Source organism: Protopterus annectens, chromosome 11.part0, assembly GCF_019279795.1.
Source record: "Protopterus annectens isolate FY-2018-M chromosome 11.part0, PAN1.0, whole genome shotgun sequence".
Lineage (NCBI taxonomy): Eukaryota > Metazoa > Chordata > Ceratodontiformes > Protopteridae > Protopterus > Protopterus annectens.
The window spans coordinates 1,213,936,102-1,213,964,069 of NC_056745.1; positions in this window are offsets into that span (position 1 = coordinate 1,213,936,102).

Sequence of the window (27,968 nt, forward strand, 5' to 3'; positions counted from 1 at the left end):
TGCTGAGGCTCTTTCTCGGTGATACTATGTTTCATACCAGACAACCTAAAACTCTGGTATTACCATCAGCCACAACTTCTTTAACAAAGCAGCTTTCCTGAAACCCTTGATTCAGCCAAACCAACTTTTGCTTTCCACACTGCTGTGCAGCAATCGAGTTAATGGGGGGAGTGGGAGGTTTCCACACATCTGCTTCATGGGATCTTTAACCCTCCAAAAAGGCTTTTCTCTCCAGGTCATTGAATGTGGCAGTCACAGAAACCATTTCACATCTTTGGGACTTGTATGTTTTACCTTCTGTGAGTCCATGTGAATCCCTGAAATTACAATATCTCTAAAAGCATGCCCTTCATTTTTCCTGCCCTTACATCAGCTCAGAACTGAAGAGCCCTGGCTTTGTAACCTTGTTATCACTCCTATTGCTGCTGTTGACACCAGGGATATTAGGCCACACGGGCATGCAGTGGTAGGATGAGGGCACTGTTGGGGTGCAGAAGCAATGATGTGTTTAACCTTTTGGCCCTGCTTGCTGATCTTTACCCTATGAACAGGTCATTCTAGCAGGCTTTTGCATAAGTATTCCTCCTGTATGTTGTAGCCTTGAGTATGGCCAGATTCCAGACAGGGTGTCTGTGGGAGATGCAGCCTCTTAACACCCAATAGGAGATGGTACCACTTCAAGAGGTTGCACACAGCCCTGTGAGAGATCGAACCACTGGAAGTACATTCCCCTGCTACCCTTCCCATATGGCCCTTAGACTTTGGGTATGCTAGTCACACCTCACTCATCACTGGCTTAAGTGGGAGCCAAACACCTATGACGGCTGGCTGTATGCAACTGTACTTTTTAATTGCGACTGAATAGTTATAGCCATTTGTTAATTTTGTTTTGGCTTCACATATACTTTTCTTACTGCATAGCCCATTTGTATTAAAATGTATTTACAAACTTGCATTTTTTGATTTTGCACATCCTGGATTGTGGCTGAACTCCATTTCTTCCTTAAACATGCAAGGTCAACAACTGAAAAAGTTAATTAAATATTTATAGCTGAGACTTGCTTTCTGAGTAAATAATTTTTCATTGCAGTACTGCTTTAAAATTTTAAGGCATTTAAATTTGCAGGTGCATTTTTAATTATAAGCTAATTTGTTTTAGTTTTGTTTTCTCTCTTCAGATACTGTCTGTGGGAGTTTAGTGGAACAAGACACAGATCGTAAGGATATACTCCAGAGGCCTATGATACATCCTCCAGATTATGTAATGCGAATGGTACGTTGGAAAATGGTGCACCTCAAGCTTTTTCCTTCTTATCAAATCTGCACACAGTGTTTACACATAATGATATGTTTCCTATTTCTATGTTTATTTTTTTCATTTTCTTTAACATGGATTATCTCATTAGCTCAGAGTAGCCAGTATCATACACTGTTCAAGCGATTCAGTTTGTGCTAAGTGACAGTAGTATATGGGAGAATTCTTTCTTCATCCAGTTATGGTCACAGTATATCAAACTCTGGTGCAAGTGGCGGGAAGTAAGAATTCAGTAGCATGTAGACTGCACTGTTGTAAGGACATTGTACCCCTGGTTAGTATATGAGCAGCAAATTGTTGTGAAACATGTCATGTTTTTTTTTGCAGTGTGTTACAGTTTCCTCCCACTTTAGCCTGCTTGGTGATCATCTGGAATTGTCTGTAAGTGTCTGTGGTGTGTGTGTGTGTGTGTGTGTGTGTGTGTGTGTGTGTGTGTGTGTGTGTGTGTGTGTGTGTGTGCTCTATACACATTACGTTACTTGCCCAGAAGGCTTTATTGCTGCTTACAGGTCATGCTGTGTAGTTACTTTCATTTGAACCCCCCCCCCCACATGCACAAGTGAAGACTCAAACACACATGTATCTGAACAGTCAGTGACATTTATCTCCTTCAGATACATTGGGTGTGCCTGCTTTTCTTGTCTTTCCTTCCTTTGCACACTTTAGTTATCCTTCCGTTAAACTCCCTTTGTCTAATGACGTGTTTAGCCTCAATATTTCTCATTCACTAATTCACTAGCAGCACTGTAGAAGTACTACCTTGTTAGGGCTTCAGTCATCATATTAACCATTTTAAGAATTTATTGTTTATTTAGACTGCTCTTGTATTTTTCAGTCATGTTTCCTGGCCATCCATTCTGGACAGTGCTTGCCCTTCTGACTCTTTCCTTTGTCATTCCTAAAACTTTAACTTGCCCAGTGGACATTTAAATAACCAAATATTCCCTTCAGTTGCTGCTCCAGTACCAATAAAGGACTCCCAGTCAATGAAATTCAACACTTTAATATTCAATAAAATATACAAGCTTTAAGCTTTAAATATTTGAGATCTGAATGCTGAAACTTCATAATTATGAAAGCCAAAACAACTAACTACAGAACATCAAACATCTACACAGCACTATGGAGCTACACTACAAAAAGTATGATCCAAATGTTTTACAGTAGGGCAAGCTCCCCCTGTACCCACCATGTGGAGGGCTGCATCCCTCCACATCCCCTGCACATTATATATACCAACACAGAGATCACACTGTAGCTGGGAATAGGCAAAACCCCAAACCTAGCCATTCCTCCACATCCCCTGCACATTATATATACCAACACAGAGATCACACTGTAGCTGGGAATAGGCAAACCCCAAACCTAGCCATACCGCAGTCTCGCACAACAACTCCATTAACTTTCCTGCCCGTTCAACCAAAAGCTTCCCATTCCTTGTCACATTGAAATACTGTACAAGTGACTCAGCTTATCAATCCACAAAAGATGCTATAAAATTAAAGTAGTCCACTGAAGCTTAATAATAAAAATATGAAAGATGTAGTAAGACGCTGCCCGGTTCAATTCTCAGCTAGAGCGTCTTCTGCGTGGAGACATGCATGAATGGGCGTACCTTCGTTGAAGGTTGTGCGTCAGGCCTGGCAATCCGGTACATAAAAATCAACTGCCAATCATTAGCGGACCGGAGTTCCGCTGTGGCGACCCCTAACCGGAAAAAGCCGAAAGACACAAACAAATTGTTACATTTATTAAGTACCTCAGCCTTACAGGGTTAACAGAAGATATACCATGGCTTGTGACTTTTGCCATAGTTGTACCCTTATATTTGTTATAGTAAATATATCTTTGTGCACATTTTAGTTTTCATTAGTTTATCCTATAGTTTATAATGACTCATTTTAATGTATGTACTAACTGCCATGTTTCTTCTACAGTGTTGGTGATGAATTCAGATTTGCTGATCAGAATCACCACTGCATCAATGTATAACTATCACTTCTGAGATCTGCTGCTGTTGTTTGTTCAGTATCAATATGTTTGATTGCAGTTTACAGTTCCATGAACCTTGGTGTTGACTTGATTTAAAGTTTGGCTATACTGAGTGGAAGCTAAAAAATTAGACCTCGATTTTCATAAGCTAACATAAATGCTTAAAAATATGATTTTAGCTTTTCTTTTCACTATGTGATGCTTTTCCTCCCACAGAAATTATTCCATACCATTATGGAGAAGACAAATGACTGGGATTTTGAGAAACTTGAATCAATTTATAATCAAATAAGCTTCTGTATTTCAGCATATGAGAATAACTTCTTGAATTTAGAACTGCTACAGGTATATTTATAGATACTTTTTCATAGTATAGTTTCTTCTTTTGATTACCTCATTAGCGAGTACTGTCATTTTGATTATGAATGATTGCATTCAACACTTATTGAGCATTATTTTGCACTCTTTGACCCCGTTGTCTGTCAATCATCAGTCCCTCCATGACCTATCGGCCCATTTCGTCCCTATCACCAGGTCAGGGCCGCATTCAGACAACCATCAGGGGTAGTTTGAGGTTTCTCTTTAGTTTCCCCATCCTTAATGTGCACAGCTAGTGAGACATAGAGAGGGGAATGTAATGGGAAGACAGTGAAAGACATCTGTGAACAGTGTGCCACTCCCCAAGACATGAATGGTGATCTTTCTTGTCTCCATCAAGACATTAGTACCACCCAATATGTCCTTGAGTTTATTTAACCTCTCCCTCACCTACTATGAGAAGTGAGCAGGCCACACTCCTTCACTGCTCCCTCTCCCCGCAAATGCTGGTCACCTAGCATGCAGTCGAGAAACTGTCCCTTGCACTATGGAGCAATGTTTACACTTAATGAACTTTATTCACCAGATATTTACTACTAGAGGAAATAAGAAAGGTTTGTGAATATTCAATGATATTCTTACTACCTGGTTGCAGAATACCTTGTGTAGTGAAATTTCATTAATTTTTGTTACACCAACTAAATATGTTTTATGCAGAAAAAAGGTGCCAAACCCTGTGAGTCTTCTTCCCCTTAGTTCTTCTTGTGCATCAGTCATCTTTGGATACTTTTATGCTGCTGTTGTATTTCTATCAGCAGTGCAGTCGACTCTGGTCCTAGAATAGACTCAAGATTTGAAAATCAGCTGAAAGTAGAGTTGGGTTTGTGTCTCTGGAAGTGGAAAGGTTGGTCAGAGCTGCTACATTTTGCATCCCTTTATGTGATTGATTCACTGTCCAAAAAAATGTGGAAGTGGAAGGCATATGATGTCACCTGTCATCAGAGCTCACATATGACTGAATTAAAGTATGAAACAGAAACCCCTGCTAAGCACCCTGTTAAAATGTCATCACTGTTTTGGTCAGAATTCAAAGTCTCATTTTGACTTTCTGAAGCCACTGTTCCTAGAGTTGAGATTACCACCCACTACAGAGGGGAAGCAATCTAGTCTGTTTAGTAATGGGATACATTGAACCATTACTGTTTCTGGTAAGCAAGATTTGGAAAATGGAAGTCATCACTTGAGAAAGCTATATGTGAAAATGCATTTGTGAGAATTCACGAGTTTTATAATATATATATATATATATATATATATATATATATATATATATATATATATATAAAACGGTACAGTTGCCTCACAACAAGAGGTTCTCCAGTTCGATTCTCAGCGGGAGTGCCTTCTGGGTGGAGTCTGTATGTCCTCCCTGGGTTCATGTGGGTTTCGTCCGGGTGCTCTGGTTTCCTCCCACGTTACAAAGACATACATCTGGAGCGTTTCTCCCCGGGCCTCCACTGAAAATTGGCTTTGTTCCAAGTTGGACTTTTCCCGGTTAACAAATGCTAAATAACATATTTTGTCTGGATGGTGCTTGATCGTTTGTTTTTTGAAATCTAGTCATTACTGTTGACAGATTACCACCTACTGTTGATGGATGAAGCAAATCTAATCCACCTTTTAATGGGATTTGCTAGACAGTTTCTGGTATGCAGCAAGTGGAAAATGGAAAAAAAATATATAGTTATTAGATGGCACGATTATTATAGTGGTCAGGTGAAGGTCTGTAACGTTGCAAATAAGAATCACCAGAAAAGGCTAGAAGAGAACAGCATTAATGAATTGTTTTCTCCTACTCCAACCAAACTGTGAAGTATTGCCAGAACTGATGCTGACTTATCTAGTACCCATTGGCAGTCCCAGAAGTGAAGAGTAAATAAAAAAAAAGGTTTTCGGTTTTTACTGTGAAAAGCTAGTCATTACATTTGTACCAATTGGCTTATTTTATCAGCCACAGTGAAATCCACTCCCCCCTCAGCTGTTCAAGGGAAGAGCAAAAAAAAGGACTTCAGCTTTTACTGTAGAATACTGTTTGTTACATTTGTTCCAATCAACTTATTACATCAGCCACATGAAATCCACACCCCCCTCAGTTCAAATAAAGAGTTAAAAAAGGACTTCAGCTTTTACTGTAGAATACTGTTTGTTACATTTGTTCCAATCAACTTATTACATCAGCCACATGAAATCCACACCCCCCTCAGTTGTTCAAATAAAGAGTTAAAAAAGGACTTCAGCTTTTACTGTAGACAGACAATTGGTACTTTTGTACCACTCACCTTTCTACAGATCTACTCCTTTCTCAGTTCTTCAGCTGAAGAGCTGTGCAAGTGCCTTTCTGAACTGGCATTTCAATACAATGCCAGAACTCTCAATAATCCCCCCCCCCAACACTTTGCTCCTATTCGCCTCACCCTTGCTATGCTACTGAGAATTTCCCTTAGGCGTCATGTTACATCCTTGTGCAGTGAGATGCATCAATGAGCCGACTACTGAGATACTGGCAATGAGGTGCTTGTTAATAATTCCTCAGCTGTTCTGTTGCCTTTCTTACAATTTTCTTTTAAACAAGAAACATTTTTATTGAGTTATTTGAGTTATCACTTATGACATGGGCAATTATCCATTCATCCATCCACAACCCCTTTCCTATTTTTCGCACACAGGTTTGAGGTGTCACTTCAAGAGTGACAATCATCTAGAGCCAACGTTTACACCGCTGGGTGACTAGCCATGAAATGAAAAGAAACCACATTGACATATTTTCATATGCAAACTTTATACATCACTTATAATCTTTTATACAGACATTGTCATTCAAATCTTGCATAGTTCATTCAATTCCTGTCTTCCCTAAAACCTGATTCCTCCTCCAAGACATTATTCTGCATGTACTGTTCCCACAATTCCCTTTTTTTCTTCTATGTAATTTGCTGCTACACTTTAATAAAGGTCCTGTTCTGTTCTTCCTGTTCTTTTACCCCTGTTACTATATTCACTACGTCTAGTATGGCCGGTTTAGACTTTGACTCCCATTTTCTAGTAATTACTTTTTTTGGCTGCCACCAAAATTAAACTCAGCAAGGCCTTACTATGTCTAGGCAATTCTGCTTTTATATCACAGCTCACAAAAATCATTTACTTAGTTACACCAATTTGCTGCCTTAGTATTTCTGACACAGTAGTGTGCAGGGAATTGTTAAAGTCTGCCAATACATTACACTCCCAAAAAATATGTTCCCATTTACCTCTTTTTTCCCCATCACACCTCTGAGTTTCTTTCAATTTGTTGTCCCAGCAATTGTGAATCAAGCCTCCAAGGTATTAGTGTCTTGATTTTTTTTTTATCATCATCAAAGGATCTTCTTTGTTTTTGAAGGAGTAATTTTCAGATTTGGTTTCTTTAAGTCTTTTAAGTGACAAATTCCCAGTCATGTTCTGCAAGTGGAGACACAATGAATTGAATGCTGTTCTGTATGTTGCATATTGTAGTTCCAATCCTTGGCAGTTATTTTACCTCACATGTTTTGTAAGTTTGTACTGTATGCATGCTCTCCATCTGTGTCTTTCAGTTATAAGTGGACAAAAAGAAAAAAAAATCCAGCATTTTAAAGGTATTCCAATCACAGCTTGCCAGAATTTCAGGAAGTTCATTCTTGACAAACTGCAGAAGTAAATATTCCTCCACTTTTTCATGTTTCCATCTCAGAGTTCAAAGAAGTGCATTCCTTTGCCACAGTGGAGTAGGTAGGGGCTTAAGGGAACACTTGTGATAATAAGCAGGTACAGTCTTAGCCAATGCAACCACTTTATTTTTGAAAAATTATATCCGTTGTTTAATAAACTATTTGTAATAACCTTCTAATATGTGGTGTCTGGCTATTCATGTAGAAGCCAGTCAGATTATCTGAATATAGTGACATCGTTGAAGTACACATTGTTCCATCAGTGAAAAGGAATTTGACATTAAAATACATCCTTTTAAGGGACAGTCATTCAGCAGTACCGTTTTGGAAATGTTGTTCTACTCTTAAGGGTAACCCTAGCCTAAGGTCCTCTCCTTTCTTTACAAGTGTGTTCCTTGTTATCAGTATTGAGAAAATGTCACTAAATGGAGGTATTGACCACCTCCTCAATAGTTTTAAAATAGTATCAAGATGAAATTGAGCATGATATTGTCTGCTATTTAGAGTTTGTAGTCAGTATTCATCAGAACTTGTTTGATCATTTTTGTGAGGTCTAATCTTAATTTTCTAGAGTTGTTTAGTTATACTTATGTATTTTGAACATTTTAATTAGTATCAAGTTTCTAGGATTTTTTTCCATAATGGTGATTGTGGACAGAAAATTCCCCCACAATAACCCCTAATGTAAATATTTTGCTGCCGTAAGTCACTTAGATGAAGACTGTCAGTTCTGAAACCATGTGTAACTTTTAATAAAATATATAAGGGACTGCCTAAAAGGTTCTCTATCTTTAAACATGAAAGAAAAAAAGACATCCAGGGATTTTATTTTCTCTTGAGGACTACCTGTGACACAAGGGGAAGTAGATGCACTGCGTCTGATATCTTCAGAGGAGGTTTTCGTCCCACGCTTGATGCCATGTCTCTTGAGGACTACCTGTGACACAAGGGGAAGTAGATGCACTGCGTCTGATATCTTCAGAGGAGGTTTTCATCCCAGGCTTGATGCCGTGGCTCTTGAGGACTGTCTGTGACACAAGTGGAAGAAGATGCACTGCGTTTGATATCTTCAGAGGAAATTTTTGACCCAGGGTTGCTGCCACTCCATAGATCATCTGCTGCTAAATGCTTCATTGGAATACTTCCTGTCATAGGCTTGTTACCACAGTATGCGTTCTTTAATTGGAAGTGTCCCAGGAGCCTGCTAGATCAGACAGAGATGGTGTCAGCATTCTGCCCTTTCTCTAGCTCCGTTATCACCGTTAAAGTATATGAGGATCAGGTAGCACTGACTCCTGTTTCCCTGTAGGTGAAATAAAGATAGACATTTGTTCTATTCTCAGTGAGTGACTATTCTGAGTATTTACCCAACTGGTATCAGGAAATCAGGCAACCATAGCAACACAACCTTTTGGATGGTTTATTTGACTCTTTGTTTTATTTCTTTATATGCAGAGCAGAGTATTCTTATGTTAATGACATATCTGGATGACTGTACCAAAACATACCCTTCCTACAGGTTTGTACAGTGAATAGTTTATCTGCTGGAGAAGAAAGGTTCCATAAAGTGCAAGAAAGCATGACATGCTGGTAGGGACTGTAATGGGAGTTAGCAGGAAGTGGCTCTGTGTGCCATGTAACTTCTCAGAGAGCTAGAAAGATATTGATAGATACAATTCTAACCTGCCTTCGTTCAATTGTCAGTTTAAAGTTATTTCAACTGTATCCCTTGTGCTGCAGTGTGTTTTTGAAACGTCTGAATCAATTTTCTTCAGGATAACAAAGCTCTTCCTTCTCAAAGTTGCTCCTTTGTGTCATGGCCACATGTAACAGCAGCCAAGTTTGTTTCTGATCTTTCATGTAAAATGATAAAAGATTTATTTTTCACTGCATGATAGGTGCATTTCCAGAAGTAGACTAATTATCGTCTTGCAAATGTATGGATATTTCCAAATGCATTATTCCCTTGTGTTGAAATGGAGCAAAGTCTATGTTTGTAAATTTTAAAGAAAACTAGAAAGTAAATAATATACAAAGAGTTGTTCTACTAAGTGAGTATGTAATAGTCATCCAGGGATGGTATACATGAATACCCCTTAAGCTAATAGCTCCAAAGTCTGTATTTTAAGATTTGTTGAAAACCCTGTGAGGTTGGCTAGATTAAAAAATCTAGAAATTTGTAGTGGTAATGCATTTACACACCAGAAGTAAGGTGTCAAAAGCTTACTGTGTCTGTTAGTGCCCTTGAAAGCCAGTATTGCCATTCAGAAAATAAATACATTTGCACATAGAAGGGAATATTTTTCTGCTATACTTAACAACTTAGCAGTGTTTTGCAAACCTTGTTTTTTTTTCATGAAAAAAAAAAGCTTGGAAAAGAGTTCAAAAGTAGGCAATACAATAGTATTTCAGTATATGATAAATAACCAGTTAAAATTATATGGAAAAGGTAGTAGATTTTTCCAGAGTGGGACAATACTAAACAACAAAGGAACTCTGCTGTTAGGGTGAGTGCCTTACCCGAGATCAGTGCCTGCTCATATCCTACCATTTCTAATTGCCTAAGAAGTGTACATTTGCATGTGTATTAAAATCCAGAGAATAAATTCAGCTGCTGTTTAACTAAAAAGGGACTGTCAACTTTGAAGTAAAATCTGCCCATTTTCAGTAGCACATGCCCAAACTGTAGCACTCTGGGTAACAAACCAGTTTAGAGCTTTTTCTTATCTATCGGTGATCTCTTGATCACTTAATGACAGCTTGTAAACTCATACTAGAACATTGCCATTAACAGCTTGTAAAATTATCTCTCAAAGTTCTATTTTTAGTGAAAGTTAACCAACTGTAACAACATGCAGAACAGTCATTGTGGTTACTTTATGACAGCTTGTGATTGGTCTTAACCTGCTAAGAGGCCAGTGTGGAACACAGACCATTGCAATGTGTGACAAACAGTCAAAATGTGGAAAGCATACCTCGACCATGGCCATAGCCTTTCAAGTAAAATATACCAATTGTAAGTGTTTAATAATACACACACTCTCTTGCGGACACAGACATTTACACACACACACACACACACACACATATATATATATATATATATATATATATATATATACACACACACACAGATGTAGAAGCAAAAAGACAAGTGGCTCAGTCATATAGAAAAACTCAAACTCATACACACACACACACACACACACACACACACACACACACACACACACACACACACACACACACACACACACACACACACACACACACACACACACACACACAGAGCAGTAACTTCACTGTTGGTATAATTTATGTATTTTTTTATTCATTCAGAATAAAACATCTAAGGATACTCTTGTCAATGAAGTGGCTATAGCCACTTGATACAGATAGTGACACACAAAGATGCAAAGGCACAGATACAAAGGTGACCCATCAAATTAGACTTTATATTATTATAATACTATATCATACTGAATGTTATTTTGATTGTACAGTTTAAGGTGTTTCATCTTTGTACCTGTATAGTGTATCAGTTTTCATTCTACGTTTAGTTGATGTACAGTTTAAAGTGTTATTATCCTAGTTTTATTTGATATAAAATGTATAGGGTTATTCTTCTGTACCTGTGAAATTGTACTTTATTAATCTGTGTTATATGTGGAGTTTTTCTCCCCAGGTCTCCTCTGAAAAAGGACTTGTGTCCATTCAGACTTTCCCAGTAACAAAATGTAAAATAAAATAAAATAATAAATGTACTCAGCTATCCTTGACCTTGCTAAATGTCTCTGATTTTTTTCTCATATTGCTGCCTGTACGTCAGATATTTTTCACATATTGAGTATTGCATTCCCCGAATAATCATTAACAGTTTGAGTTTTAGACTTCATAAAATGCATGCCAAGGCAAAATGTGTTATTTTATTAAATTTCAAGGTATATAACAATATTTAAAATCTGTCTGATTTGGGAATTTTGTCTCCAGCTTTTTTTTCATCCCTGAATCTTAAGGCAAGACGTTATTAGATGCTTATGTACATACCATACCTCTTAAGTGTCCAGATGTTTGTCTCATATGTTTGGTCTTTTCCTTATGAAATCTATGTTTTTTGGCAAGCCACTGAAGGCTGAGTCTCTATATAATCAGATAATTTGAGTTTCAAACTTTATATCTTTCAGGAAATGCATGCTAATGCAGATCCTGTTATTCTAGCAAATTTCTAAGTTTATAAGAGCAGTGTTTAAAACTGGTTCCTTTTTCTTTACTCCCCCATTAATTAAGGCTATGTCCAGATTTCTTGCGCTAAGAGGTTGAAAGCTATGCTTGTTGGAATAGCTGATTTATAAGTAGACTAACTTGAAGGTTTGGACTTGTACTTCTATGAACAAACCTGATTACTGCAAAAAAGTAATGCAGTCTGTTACAGTTACATATGGAATTGTCAGGTAAATACTGTACTACTGTTATGCAGCTCTAGATTTGTCCATGACCACTCTCTCACACACACACACACACACACACACACACACACACACACACACACACACACACACACACACACACACACACACACACACACACACTCACTACCCCACTCCCACTCTGCTTTGAATTTTGCAATTGCCAATTTATTTTATTTCTCATATTTTTGGTCTCTTCCTCATAAAATATGTAGTTTTCTGGCAAATTACAGAGGAATTTCTTTTTCTAGGAGGTTGAGAGGTATGGGTGGCTGCAATGTATGCATAAAATTAACTAAAATTAAATATAATATATCCAGAAATATTATGCTACAACATCCTTAGGAAGTGTGATGAGAGAGGACAGACAGACGTTGCCACTGTCATCAAATTCACGTGCTATGGTTTATGCCAAGGCTATACTGTCATGGTGATAGTTGCATCTTCAGTGTAGTTGTTTTCACATAGTTTATAGTTTAGAGGGACAAAAATAAAACAGAAGCAAAACAGTACCGAAAAAAATGACTGCAATATTCGCAGTTAAAATGATTCCTTTTAACTGTTGGTATTGCAGTCATTTACATTGGTACTGTTTTGCTTCTATTTTATTTTTTCTCCCTCTCTTTAAATGCAGTTTTCCACAACCATTCTTGGTACGTGAATGGTCATGTATTTGGGAGCTCTCATTTGATCCTATCCTCAGGAACAGTTACTTGATTGGTTTGTATACCGCAATGGCGACTGGCTGTAATTGCAGTATACAAGCCAATCAAAAACTGTGTAGCACAGCCAGTGCTGTTCAATGCAGAATGAAGGAGCAGCTATTTGATTGGTTTGTATACCGCAAAGCCGATTGACAGTAATTGTGGTATATGAACCAGTCAATAGCCATTTAGTGGAGCCAAAGCTGTTCAGTGCAGAACAGTGGCTTAGTTTATGGTTGAATGCGGAGCATTCCATATAATCCAGAACACCTTGTAAGCTGCCCAGTTTATTTTTCCTTTGAGAGGTTCAGGACCTCCTAACAGTTAGCACTTAGGGCAGGTGCCCCATTCATCATCCCCTTCATACTGCACAGCATGTGCCTTCTAAGAAATGTCTGTTGATTATATAGTTTAGCAGTTTGAAAGATGGCATTGTTACAGTATTGTGAATGCAAACATGACTTTCCTTGGAGCATAACCTCAGGTTCTCAAACCATTCATTTGATGCTTCTTCCCAAAGTCGAGAAGGATAATGAAACCGAAAGAAACCTTGTATGCTGCATAGGCAAGTGAATATCGCAAATTAATTAATTTAAATGCTTTGCTGTAGTCAGATGTTTATGTTGGAATGCATTAATATAAGTAATCTTAATGAAAACGGATTTAACAGCTTTATTTTTCTTTCCCTACAGGCGGTAGAAGAAATACTTGTCAAGTTCTTCAGAGTGTCATAATTTTTCCTGATTATTTAATCCTCTTGACAGAAGGTTGCAGAATGAAGGACAAGGCAATTTTAGTTGATAGAAAAAGACCCCCAAATATGAAGAAGTCTCCACAAGATGAAGAACAGTTCTTAGTTACTACTGGGGCTAATTTCCAGCTTTATTAGTGAGTGAGTGTAATGATAAGACTTGTTCATTCTTAACTGAGACTTCCTCAGATCTGTCCCACACATCACATCCTTCTGTATAATGGGTTCAGATATAACAAAATATGTCAATTGCACATACACTACTAAGCAATTTTACACTGTTCCAAATGTCAGTGTTTTTTGTCCCATCACAATGCAACAGTGTGGAAGCACAAGTCATGTAGGTAGATATGATGCTTGAATACAGGTATACCTTAAATGGTGTGGTGGATGTGTGATGTGAATGTGTATATATGTTTGTTTGTTTGTGACTTTCGGCTTTTCCCGGTTAGGGGTCGCAACAGCGGAACTCCGGTCCGCTAATGATTGGCAGTTGATTTTTACGCACCGAGTTGCCAGCCCTGACGCACAACCTTCAACGAAGGTACGCCTATTCACGCATGTCTCCACGCAGAAGATGCTCTAACTGAGAGTCGAACCGGACAGCGTCTTACTGTGAGGCGACAACGAATGTGTGTGTATATATATATATATATATATATATATATATATATATATATATATATATATATATAAACAAACTGAAGCAGTTGTGATCAGACAGCATTGTTCCAATCATCTGCTCCTGGGGAAACACAATAGCTGCTAACAGTGCACCTATGGTTGTCACATGAATTTGTCTAAAATGTTTTTCCAAACATGAAATAATTAATTAAAACCATTTCAGTTAATGAAACAGATTCAGTTTAGGTTAAGCAAGCCAAATGTTTCAGGATTATATAAATTAACCTGTTTCTGTTAATATAGAGCAGTTTCATTTTAGGATTACTTAAATTATACATACATACATTAACTAACAAACATTGCCTGATATATCTTGCTCATGTAGCTGTAAAATATATTTGTTTAACATACATTAACATTTCTACATCACCTTTCTTGTCTGCCTTATGTAGCCCTAAAATAAATTTGTTTCATTAACAGATACAATTTTAACTAAACACCTCATATCTGGTAACAGGTATTTTAGTGAAATTTAGGAATCGGCTATAGCTGTGTAGCTGTCACCAGTATTATATGCAAGTGCTTTTATGGATCACTGGGAATAATGGTATTTGTAAGATCCAAGTAATGTTTTAATGCATATTTTATCTTAAACATTTGAAGTTAGCAACCCAAAAGGTGAGTGGAGCTTTTTTTTTTAATTCTTCAACATCTTGAGTATTTCAAAAGCTGTAGTGGGTGTGGCCTTCTGACTAAGAAACTGACATGTTTGCTTTTTTAACAATGTGGGTCCATTAGGAAACCCTGATTAACAAGACATTAAGAAACCACGTGTCTGAAGACAAGTGTCAGAAATACTGAAAGGATGAAAACTGAAAATGTAAACATTTTTTGCAGATAGGGCAATTACCCTTGAACCCCGTCATGTGGGAGGCAAGCCCCCACATGCCCCAAAGTGTACATATCAATTCCATGGTCCTATAAACAAATGAATCAGTGCAAGCTACAAAACCCTTAATTTTTGCCACAGCGGATCATCTGTTTCCCTTTCTTCCAGTCCTCCGCATCTTGCTCTGTCAAATCAACCACCTACATGTCCTCTCTCACCACATCCATAAACCTTATGTTAGGCCTTCCTCTTTTGCTTTTACTTGGCATCTCCATCCATATCATCCTTTTCCTGATATGCCCAGCAGCCCTCCTCAGCACATGTCCAAACCAATGCAATCTCGTCTCTCTGGCTTTGTTTCCAAACCGTCAAACCTGAGCTGACCCTCTAATATACTGATTCCCAATCCTGTCCATCCTTGTCACACCCAATGCAAATCTTAACATCTTTAAGTCTGCCACCTCCAGCTCTGACTCCTGCCTTTTTGTCAATGCCACTGTCTCCAACACATATAACATAGCTGGTCTCACTACCGTCTTGTAGACTTTCCCTTTCACTCTTACTGGTAGCCATCTGTCACAAATCACTCCTGACACTCTTCTGCACCCACTCCACCCTGCCTGTACTTTTTTCTTCATCTCTCTTCCACACTCGCCATTACTCTGAACTGTTGATCCCAAGTATTTAAACTCATCCACCTTCGCCAACTCTACTGCAGCCTCACCATTCCTCTATCCTCCCTCTCATTTACACACATATATTCTGTCTAAGTCCTGCAGACCTTCATTCCTCTCCTCTCCTGTCCATGGTCTTCTCAACCTGTTCTCTACTCTCACTACAGATCACAATGTCATCCACAAATATCACAGTCCACGGAGACTACTGTCTGATCTCATCTGCCAACCTGTCTATATCACCATTGCAAATAAGAAAGGGATCCTTGATTTATTTATTTATTGTCACTTGTTGACAGGGAAAGTCCACTGGGTCAGAATAGCCCATTTTCAGTGGAGGCCCAGGAAGAAAAGCTCCAGTAACAAATTAAACATTACTACAGCGAACAACTAAACAAAAATTATTATACAACAGTATACGATTTGCAGTAATAAGAAAGCATACAAATATAAATAGCATTTCTTAGTGATAGAAATATGCAGAGTACAGTGTCATTATGCAGTGAAAAGAAATGACAGTAGAACGTGAACAGTATATAAATGGATAACTTGTTGAGGATATTCAATATAAACAATAATAACACACAATATATTCTGTACAGTATGAAGGAGATTGTACTTTTGCCTTGTGGAAATTTCTTAAGGATTAAATATTGATTAGTATACTTTGTTTAAGAGAAAGTCACAGGAGTATTGGTTTACTAGTATTTCAGTTGATCTAAAAAAGGGGTATTCTAGTCAGTAAACTCATTAGTGTTGGTTTATGGTGGTATGAAATTCTGATCACAAGGACAGATGTGATTATTCAGAAAGTGATTTTTTAGGGTGACTTTGAAGATTTGCATAGACTCGATTTGTGTTATGGAAGGGGGGTTGGGCATGGAGTAAGACTAAAAGCTTTGTCCAGCTCTCTTATTGGGTTTGTATACCATAAAAAGCTGTTTATTAGTAGAACAAAGATTTCGGGTTGGGATGTAGGATTGTGCAATAGAATGTAGTGATGGGTAGTTATTTGGATTGTATATTAATTTATGAGCCAAAGTTAGTTGAGTGTTTTATAATAGCATGATTGTAGTTTATTCCTTAAGGATGTGTGAAGGTTAATGAAGATGGGGGAACCATCAAGGAGTGAGAGAAGTATAAGGGAATGTGCCAATTTTATTCATATGGGTTTAACCATATAGAGTTTGTCTATGTAGTTTACCTAGTTTTGAATGTGCTTTTTTGATTGTGTTAAGAATGTGTTGTTCGAATGATAGTTTATCATCTATAGTGATGCTCAGTGGTTTAGCAGTTTTCACTACTTCAATTTACATATTATTTAGGGACTAGATTTTGAACTCTTGTGGGGGAGGTTTGGAAGAGAATATTAGTAGTTTGGATTTTTTTGGGATTAAGTAGTAAATGAGCTTTGTTTACCCATGTTTCTATGTTTGAGAATCTGTTTTGTGTTATTTTGAGAAGATCTAGGAAGTTTCTGGCCAAAGATATAACGGGAGAATTGTCAGTATATTGGATGAGGGAACAATGTAAGGAGACAGTATGGAGATTATTTATAAACACATTAAAAAGTAATGGTCCAAGAATGGAACCCTGAGGGATGCCTACTTTATTAACCAATAACCAGATTGATTATTTTGCTGTCTGACAAATTATCTATCTTTCAGGTAGCTAATAAACCAGGTAATTGTATGTTCAGTATATCCTAATGTTTCTAATTGTTGGATTAGTTTGATATGTGATACAGTGTCAAAAGCTTTGGATAGATCTAATAAAACTACTGATGTTAGTAGACCAGAGTCCAAAGCTTTGTTCACTGTATTGCTGAAAGAAAGTAAGGGTCTAATAGTACTATGTGCCGGGTGGAAACCATGTTGGGTTTGGGCTAAGAGATTGTTGTATGTGAGATGTTTTAATAGTTATGTATGTATACACTTTTCTAGTATTTTAGATAATGATGAGGGAATGGAAATGGGTCAGTAGTTGGTTAAATTGTTAGTATTTCCACCACCATGCAATGGGGTTATGTTACATTTCTTCCAAATTTGAGGGACTGTGAATTCAGAGATGGATCTATTAATTAGAATACTGATGGATAGGGTAATGCATTTGCACCAAGTTTCAGATATTCAGAGGGGATTTTATCGGCAGATAAGGAGCATGGTCTAAGTTTAGATAGCAGTTTGAATATTAGAGAGGTAGATATCAGCTTTAAGGAGAACTTTGAATTTCTTGAGTATTGCTAGTGTTTTCTTTGTAAAGTGATCGATGTAAGTTGGAATTCTCACCAACAGAGCTTCAAGTACTTGTCAGATTGTTGGGGGATTGCTTGTTATTGATGAGGGTCTATTGACAAGTTAGAGAATGGTGTCTATAAAGTGGGTAAAAATGTGGGCTATTTGTTCTGGGTCTTTGTAAGGATATGGTGATGGGTTTTTGTGTAATTCCAGGATTAAAGAGCGAGTTGACTGATTTCCAAAAATGTTTTAGGTTGTTTTTCTGTTTAGATAGTTGGTGTGAAAAATAATTTAATTTGTCATTTTTTCTAATGCCTTTGCTTTATTGCTCAGTTGTTTGAAATAGATTTAATTTGTTTGTTTTTTGGTTTTACACCATTGTTTCTAGGTCCAGACTCTGGAGAGAAAATTTAGTTTTGTAGGTTTTGTGAGCCAAGGAGCATGACTGAGTTTTATTCTTTTGAAACTGATAGGGGCTAAAGTATTTAGTGTGTCAAGGAAGATCTTATTAAAATAGAATACAGATTCTTTTAATGGTAACATTTTAAGTGGGGTCCAGTTCAGAGCTTTTAGGGAGTTGTTACTTACCAAGTTACTTGGTTGAAATCTGTTAGATTTCTAGCAATCTACATGTGTGGGGTTTGGATATTTGAGTATGGGTTGTAAGTGTATAGGCTGGTTAATGCTCACTTAAGACATCAGGGAGAGTACTGGTATTAGAGTATTTGTGTGGGTCTGATACAAGAATCCAGTCTAGGGTGGCCTCTGGTTGTTTATTTGGGATTTGTGTGGGGCCAGAAACAAGTTCTGTATACCTGTGGAGATTAATACAATTATCTGGGAATTTTAAGACTAAATTTTGCCAATTAATGTTAGTATCACCTAAAATGATAGTTTCACAGAATATATCAACAATGGTCCAAGATAGAAAGTTTTCAAGCATAGGGAGGCTTTGGCCTGGTGTGATATATAGTACTGCTATACACAGGTGTTTATGATTGTTAATGTGTAGTGATGCTAGTAAGATTTCTATGTTATCAAAGGTTGGGATGGTTTTGGGGAAAGTTGAAATGGTTAGAGAGTTGTGATAGATTAAAGCTACACTCCCTTTCTTTAGAAGCGTATCTTTATGTAGGATACTATAACCAGTTTGGGACTATTTCAGTATCAGATATATGTGGCTTTAGCCAAGTTTCTGTAACAGCTACAGTGTCAGAGTTATGTTGTTAGAGCCATGCATGAAATTCACCAATTTTATTGCAAATACTCTGAATGTTAATTATCATTATACATAAGTTTCAAATGTTAGGAGGTGGTATTGATGGGGGAGAAGGGGTATTAATGATATTATGAGTGTGAGATGGGCCGGAATATGGGTGTATGTCACCAGTTTGAAATAGCAATAGGAGATGACTTGCAAGATAAGTGAAGAAGTTGATTTTAAAAGAGGACCTAACTAATGTGTAAGGAAACATTTTTGGTGTATTGCTGATGGGGAGAACTCTGAATTTTGGGCTGAGTAAATTGCTAATATTAAATACGGATGATGAGATGTTATAAAAACCTTTTAAATTGGGTTGTGGTTTACTAGTTAATGTTGCTGTACTTTAAAATGGATAGAATTGCATGGTGTAGAGAGAGGTTGCATGGGTTAGTATAGAAAGAAGAATACTTAAGGAGAGAGTGAAGATAAATAGAGAAACAATGTTGGTCATTTTATATATTAACTGATAAAGGGTGTAGGTAAAAATGTATGTAGTGTAAAGGGAAAAGGGTGGGGCTGTGTGAGGTTAGGGAGCAGGGTAGGGTAATCGGATGAGGTGGGTTGGGTTTTGTATTTGGGGAGAGAGTATAAATTAAAGGAAAGTGGGAGTGGGTGGTAATGAGGGTAGGGTAGGGGTGCGAAGAAAGCCCAAGCACAGCAAGGGTGAATGGAGCAGGCTTACACCCTGTTGGAGGATTGGAAGGTTTCTCTTAAGAAAAACAATCAGTAAGAGTACACCACAAGTAGAAGGTGTATGCTACTTACTAGTCTGAAATGGTGGGTTTTATTTTTTTTTTACATTTGTATTCCCCCTTTACTCTTTGTTTGCTGCACACTATGTAGCTAAAGATAAAAGTAGCTTGAGACTTTGCACTTTTGTTTGGTTTTCATTTAGTGAAGAATAAGTATTAAGGGTTAGGGACTGAAGGCTATGACTCTATTGAGAGGGGCTCAATACCTTAACGTTACAAAACAGATAAGTTAAGCAAACTGTATCACTAGTGAAATGGATGAAAAGGGTGGTGGGCTAAGAGGAGGAAGATTTGCAGCTGTCACTCCTGGAGTATGTGCTCTAGCTTATTGTAACAGATTTTAACAAGGAAAAACAGTCACAAAAGCATGCACCTGCACTGCCCATAAGTGGCAACAGTAGAGTTCCCGGAGTTAAAGCTGGGGTTGCAGTCTTTATTTTCAATTATGAGTGGTTAGAGTTTCCTTTGCTTTTAGCTGGAGTGAGAGGAGTCCTAACTTGCACAAGTAGAGGGGGGAGAGATCCAAGGTGACCAGGTATTCAGTGGCACAAAAAGTTGCAAAGAAGACAAAAGGAAGGACTATAAGACTAAAAGCAACAAAATAAGGACATCAAAATAAGCACAGACATCATAAATATTATACAGAAAGCAGGGTGAGTTAACATAGCCCATTAAAAGTCACAAAAAACAAATACATTGTGACTGCAATCAAATTTATTTAGCAGCAGTCAGTGTAACTAGTTAGAATATTATATTACCAGACAATATTGAAATAATGTAGCAGTTTCACCAGTTTACCGTAAATATCACGCAGCACTTTACAATGTATTTTTTCGATTCTCAGCTAGAGCGTCTTCTGTGTTGAGACATGCATGAATGGGCATACCTTCGTTGAAGGTTGTGCATCAGAGCTGGCAACTCGGCACGTAAAAATCTACTGCCAATCATTAGCGGACCGGAGTTCTGCTGTGGCGACCCCTAACCGGGAAAAGCCGAAAGACACAACAACTTTACAATGTATTTTAACTTATATAAACAGAGTAATCCCACCTCTACCTTAAACGCATCCATCACTCCTACTGCAGACTATCACACTGCCCTTGTACATATCCCATACCACTCTTACATACTTCTTTGTCACTCCCGACTTACTCATGCAATACCACAACTCCTCTCTAGGCACCCTGTCATATGCTTTCTCTAAGTCCACAAAGGCACAATGCAAATCTCTTTTTATTTTGAGTATTTGGGTATAATAAAGAGAAAAACAAACAGCAAAAGCACAGAAAACTTGTAATAATAAAGGATAACATAAGCAAGTAAAATGATAATCAGTTGTGATATGGAAATATAAGAAGTGAAACTGTAAAAACAATAAAAACAAATACTTACATTCTTCTGTGGACAAGAAAAGTTATCATAGACATAAATATAGTATTAAGAGTAGCTTTTATAATTTGTATGAATTTTCCCTATTGTTTTAGTTTTTCCAATATAGTTGATCATTATTCTGCAATAGATATATTTCTTTATTCTGTAATGTGATTCTAAACACCTTAGTGTATTTAAGAGTCGACTTTTTGAATCAATCTCAGGTAACAGTGCTTAGCTTTATCCAGCTGTGTGTAATATATCTTGTCAACATGAATAAATTTATTAGTATATGTAGATCTTTGTGACATTGATATATATTTACAACGTAGGCTTGCAAAGTCCCTGGTAATGATTTCCTTACTATACAACTGTTGACTTGATTTAAAGTATAAATTATTCCAGAGCTGCTGCGTGAATTTGCAAGCCCAGAAGATGTGAAAATCTAGATCTAAAAAATTAGATTTGCATTTAGGAAATTAAAAGCATTACAACAAAAGGTGAATAAATATATAAAGAAGTAACATGCCTTTTTGTTGGTGCCATTGTTTAAAATTATATGCTGTGTATAAAACAATTTTTAATTGTTTATTAAAAAAGTGATTTCCTATGGAAAATATCCATTAGTATTTTTCCTCTATGTCTTGTGATTTGGGCTTCTGATGTCTGAGGTATCTAACCACCTGTAGGTATACCTAACAAAATTGCTGTTAAGCTTAGTGAGCTCCGAGTGATGTTGGAGTCACATGCGGAATCACAAATTTCAATTATCTGTTAAAGGATGATTTACTGATAATCTGTTCACTTTCTAGTAAGTTCCTAAGTAAATAGGTCACTGTAGTTGAGCAATATTCATTGAATACTGCTTCTACATAATGTCTAAATGAAAAGGTTCACTATTCCACAAAGAAGGCTAGATTTCTTGTTAAAAGAAGGTACCAGACAAGCTCCAATGTGTCATATAAAAGTGTTTTTAAGGCACTAAGGCTCAACAAAATGGAATGGGGTTTGCCTCCATGGAAATTTTTTTTTAATTTTTGTTAGCGATCATTTTAGATTTAATCTAAAATGACTGTCCTTTTGATAGTTGGTATTGTGAATGTTTAGTGTTTGATGATATACTTATATATATATATATATATATATATATATATATATATATATATATATATATATATAAATGTGTGTTGTGTGTATATATATATATATATATATATATATATATATATATTTGTATCTCTCTCTCTCTCTCTCTCTATATATATATATATATATATATATATATATATATATATGTGTGTGTGTGTGTGTCTACACACACACACACACACACACACACACATACACATACAGGTTGATTATTACAAATAATTTTATTCACTTAGACAGAATTAGTATACATTTTTAACCTGCCTAGGATATCATCATCATATTTTTAATTTGGAAGATGTGAAACTTTAAAATGCTTTGTAGTGTCTGTAAGGCTCCATGATAATGGTTCATGAAAAAATAATGTTACTAATTAAAACTTGATATAATGTGATAAAGAAATAACTTGATAATCACATGGAAATGTTTTGCATTCTATTTACAGTGTAACACAATACTATGAACTGTTCATGCTATAATAGTGTTTAGTGTTGTTGTGCAGTTACGTTGTTTATTGTATAGAGAGCTAATACTTAATGTTGATTCCCTTTTGCTATACTCTATATTGCTTTGACGTTTTTGCTGTAGTACTGTCAGTTTTATGTCTATTTTGAGTGCTTATGAATTTATACTCTTTGCCAAATGGCCCAAGTCATGGCTAAAAAGTGTCCATAGGCCGTTCTACTTTGCTGGTTAACAAATGCATTTAAAATAAATAGGTGGGCATAAAAATATTACATGACCGGGAATAAGCAAGCCAATTGTTTTAGGAATATATAATTTAGATACACTATTTGCAACATGGATCATTTTGGTCAGGTCGCTGAAGGTGTCAAGTTTGTCACTTGTTGGCTTTCAAGCTCAGAAAGTGAATTTCTTCAGGTTCATTTCAGAAGGATATAGCAGCCTAGGATTACTAACTGGAAGCCTGATTATAATGTTTTTTGATGTGTAACTCTGATCAGTAGGAAAATACATTAATTCATTAGCAGCTTTAAGCATATGGCAAAATTATTTGGTAGGAAAAGGTTTATGGACCAGATTCACAATTGCGCTATATTTTTGTAACAAAGATGCAGTATAATGATTGTTTCTTGTTTACATTGTAACATTTTCCTGTGTGTGTGATTGTTTTTGGTTTACACCTATATTAAGTAAACAAATATAACTGGTACATGTTCTGCAAAATATACAAAGGACAGAGATATAAGACAATTTTGTTGCCTAAAAAGTCAGACGTAAAAGATGAAAGCATTCCACTGCCATTGCTAATAAAGCTGGCTGGAATGTTTTAATAGTTTCAAAGAGTAGTCTTTACATTGGCAACAGCTTCCTTATATATATTCTGCTTTCCATACTGTTGACTGCCTTTTTAAGTTAAAATGACTTAATTTTGTTCAGCTCTGTGGCTGAGTTTATTCTTAAAGGTAAAGTGTTGTAGAAAACTAACTACTTCAAGTATGTTAGTTTTCTGAGAAGCACTTGAGGCACAGAGTAAGAAAGATTCAGGGAACTATAGTTCACCTGTTATATAAATTAAGAGTGGTTTCAAATTATGGAATCATGACTTCAGGAAAGCATTGTACGATGCCTGTAATTGTAATAATATATTGGCATCCATAATAGCTAAGGTATAGATTTTAAGGCAATGTCAAAGAAACAGTTTGCATTTTTTCAGCTGAGCAAACAGTGTTTTGGATCAGGTTGCACACAAACTGTGGCTTGTATACCTGGACTAAACCTGAAAGTATTCTACTAAGATCTGTGTAGGGTGGGCAACACTTTAAAAAGAAAATCTAGGAAGATAGACATCTGAGCACTGAAGGCACAAAGAAAAAGTTTGTTGGGGGCTCCAGGGCTATCATCCCCCTGGGAAAATTTTGTAATTTTGCATTATAAAATATGTGTTTTAGAGCAGTTTTGTGTCAGTTTTCCAGCATGGAAAACTGTCACATGACTGCTGTAAAATATGTATTTCTATAAAATTATTTATGCTTTTTTGCTTAATGGCTTGGATATCAGGTATTCTAGAAACAACAAACAATAAGCCTAGAGGAAAATCCACCACGGCCAATGTACGGATCCAGGAAAGAGTGGCCTAACTGCTACTTGAAACAGATAATTAACTACTTAATATTTTAATTTCAACTAGTTTGAATGTTATAGTAGTGTCTGTAATTCAAACAACAGTACAAGCAGAAAATTCAAAAACAGTTCTGCATATTGCACCAAGCGACTAGCAGAACTGGTTTGCTACAGTGAAGAGTGAAACAATAGTAATGGCAGTAAGTACAAAAACAGCAGCTAACAATAACTATACATGCAGGAAACCACAAATGGAACTACAGGTGAAAAAATAATACTAGGCCTGATAGCATTAGGTAAAACTTAGTCTATTTCTTTGGTATGATTTCACTCAAAGTCATCGGGCTCTTTCTCCAATAATATTTCTCGCCGCTACCTGCTGATAACAGCAGCTTGTCATCATGCAAAACAAATTCATAAAATTCAGGACAGGTCATGCTGTAATTCACGAAAAGCTGCAGTTCAGCTTTCACCAAAGCAACGGTAGCTGTGTTTCATTACGAACTCTACTTGGCTTTCATCAATGTCTTTCCAGAAAGGCATTGCTCCCAGGCAATGACAACTCGGCTGACACTACATTAAACAAATTAACTGGAAATGCTTTAGCGGTATGGGCCACACTGAAAAGCTTATGCTTTTTGTCACATGATGATGGCAGAGACGAATCAGCAACAATGCATGTCAAGCTTTCATTAGCCGTACAGAATTCATCATAAAGTGCATCTAAGTCAACTTTCTGCAATAAGTCCAAGACAGCACCTTTATTTATTTATTTATTTACATTTGTTGACCGGGAGTGTCACAAAATGTCACATGCAATTTTTACATGTTTAAATTCTGGTGGTTTGCTGAGCAACAGGTAACTTAGTGCCAAAACGATGCCATCTTCTGACTCTGAGAAATTATACCACTTGTTCAGATCATGTCAAACCCTTTTCGACAGCAGAGCAACAATTTTCCATGATAGATGCCTGGAATGGCTGCATATTTTCATTTTCAAGAACAGCATGTGTTTTGGATCCAAAAAAATTATCTGCTATGCATGATTCAGTTTTTGTTCTCAAGTCCTGCATTACCAGAAACAGTTCAAAGAATGTAAAATCTTCCCACTCCACTTTCTGAACAGACAAGTCAAAAACACTGCAGATATTTTACACAAAGCATAAGTAACATTCTTGATGTTAGTCTTCACCAATTCACAGCTATGTGTGTCTTCTATGCCCAGATTTACACATGCTCTCATAGGGCATTTACTGCCTAGAGAAATGAAATATGAAATGAGCACTGACCAATATTCCAATAACCTACTGACAGCGGGATATAGAGACAGCCATCTGGTTGGCATATGTCTCAACAATTCTTGGTACTCTAAGTCCACAAATTCAAAAAACTATTTGTGGGTCCATTCTGCAGTTCAGTGATACGTTGATGTGACTATAATCAAACGTCACCATTGTTTCAACATCACAGTCCAGTTTGCCATTTACCTTCTTCAGCGTGTTGTGAATCATGTATGCATTGCAGTTAGTTTTGATTTGTTAAAGCCAATTTATGCAGTGCAATACTGGACACATATGGGAAACATCTTGCGATTCTTCAAATTTGATGCATCTGTTGACACAGAAAATCTCGATGTGTTGTTAGTCAAGTCCTTAATGTTTGACTTGACTGACTTCATAACTAGAAAACGGGTCACCAAAGTCTCTGCCTTAGTGTGGCCACAAGTCATCTTCTTGCAAATATCCGAGTCCGGATACAGCTGGTGATTGAGTTTAGAGCCACAGTGTCACTCATCTGGTCATGATAAAACAAATGAACATTTGTGGGTTCAGTTCAAGCAGCTTTATTATACACAGAAATGAGGCTTTCTAACTTAAACTTAAATACAGTAAACTGTTGGTTAACTGGCACCCATGGAGATTGGTAGATGTCTGATAACTGTAGTTTCTGGTTGCTTGAGAGTTACTATTAAAAATAGGCCTAACTAATACTATGCCCTATACTATTTGTTTGGTTTGACTTCTTCGTAGGTTAGGAGAGAGGGAATGTGTTCCTGTCTTCCTTTTTAAAACTCTAAAACTCTAAAAACATAAGGTATATTTCTGTGGGGGGTGGAAGAGAAACTGCAACACATGAAAATTGCACTGTATTTCTTCGATTTTTTTTTCTGGTTGCTTGAGAGTTCTGGTTATCTGAGAGTTTTACTATAAACTTATAAACAGACTGACTACCACACTCATGCATGTTAGCACTCTGGCTGTTCTCTCAAAATGGCACTGCTGCCTGTACTTGCTCAGTATTTAAATGTGCATGCTTATATCTGGAAATGCTTCTTAAAGGTTCATATGCACGCTCTGATCTACATCCTCCCTCTTTGAGAAATAGTCCTTATACGAAATGACAGCATTCAATGACATGTAATTTACAGAAATGATCTTTTGACATGCATTTATACAGAACTAATTATCTGACATGCAATCATACAAAATCAGTCACATATAAAACAATTATATCCAAGTTGCTGTGTATTTTACACTAGGTCTTGAAATATGCCCTGACCGTGTAACATAAAAGTCAGAATTGGATCTAGCAACAGGGACTGTCTTCAAGGAATGTTCAACTTTGGGGACATCTGGGACATCATCAGGAATGGGAATGGATACTGCAACATGTTCTTTGGTACAAACATTGTCAGGGTTGCTCTGAGATCTAGAGTCTGTATCACAGGTACGTTGATGCAATTTTGTTTCTGATACAGGAAGAAGATGCCTGCAGTTTCTCCTGTACTCTGCACCCTCAGATTCCACTAAGTATGATCTCAGTTCAGTACATATACCTCTAACTTGACCGATTCAATGAAAGCCTTTCGGCTTTTGCATCCTCACTGTCTCTCCTTCTAATGGACAAAGAAATCTGCTTGTTTTATCATAGCTGGACTAGTGAAAAGAAAGCTTCTTAAAAAGTTGGTATTCGATTGCTCTGTTGCTTTTAGCATTTGGCATCAACACACTACAACTAATAGGCAAGGTTGTTCTGCTTTGCCTAGATACAAGTCTCTGAACAGGTGAGACAAGTAGATTGTTACAGGGTATATTTTTGAGATTGAGTAAATTCAAGAAGATATCAATTTTGTCATGCTTTGACTTCTCCAATAATTGCTTTGCACTCTGTATTGCACGTTCAGCAAGGCGTTTTGACTGAGGATATTCAGGACATCTAATAACATGGATAAAGTCCCACTTTTTAGCAAATCTTTGAAACAATTGACTGGTAAACTGAGAACCATTGCCAGAAATAACTTTGTGTGGACTACCATGGACTGAGAAATGATGTTTCATCTTAGTAATAACAGCACTGGACATTAGGTTAGGTAGCAAATCAATCTCAGACTAGTTCATATAAGAGTCTCCCAACACTAAGTAAGGTTGACTGTTCCACTGAAATATATCAGTTACTACTGTTGATCAAGGTAGTTCTGGAATTTGGCTTAGCTGAAGAGGCTGTTTTTGCAAATGTGACTTAGTACTGAGGAACGCTGAACAAGAAGAAAGCATGTTATCAATGACTTTCGATAGAGAAGGCCAAAATACTAGTCCTGTCACCCTTCATTGGTAGAATCAGAACCTGGGTG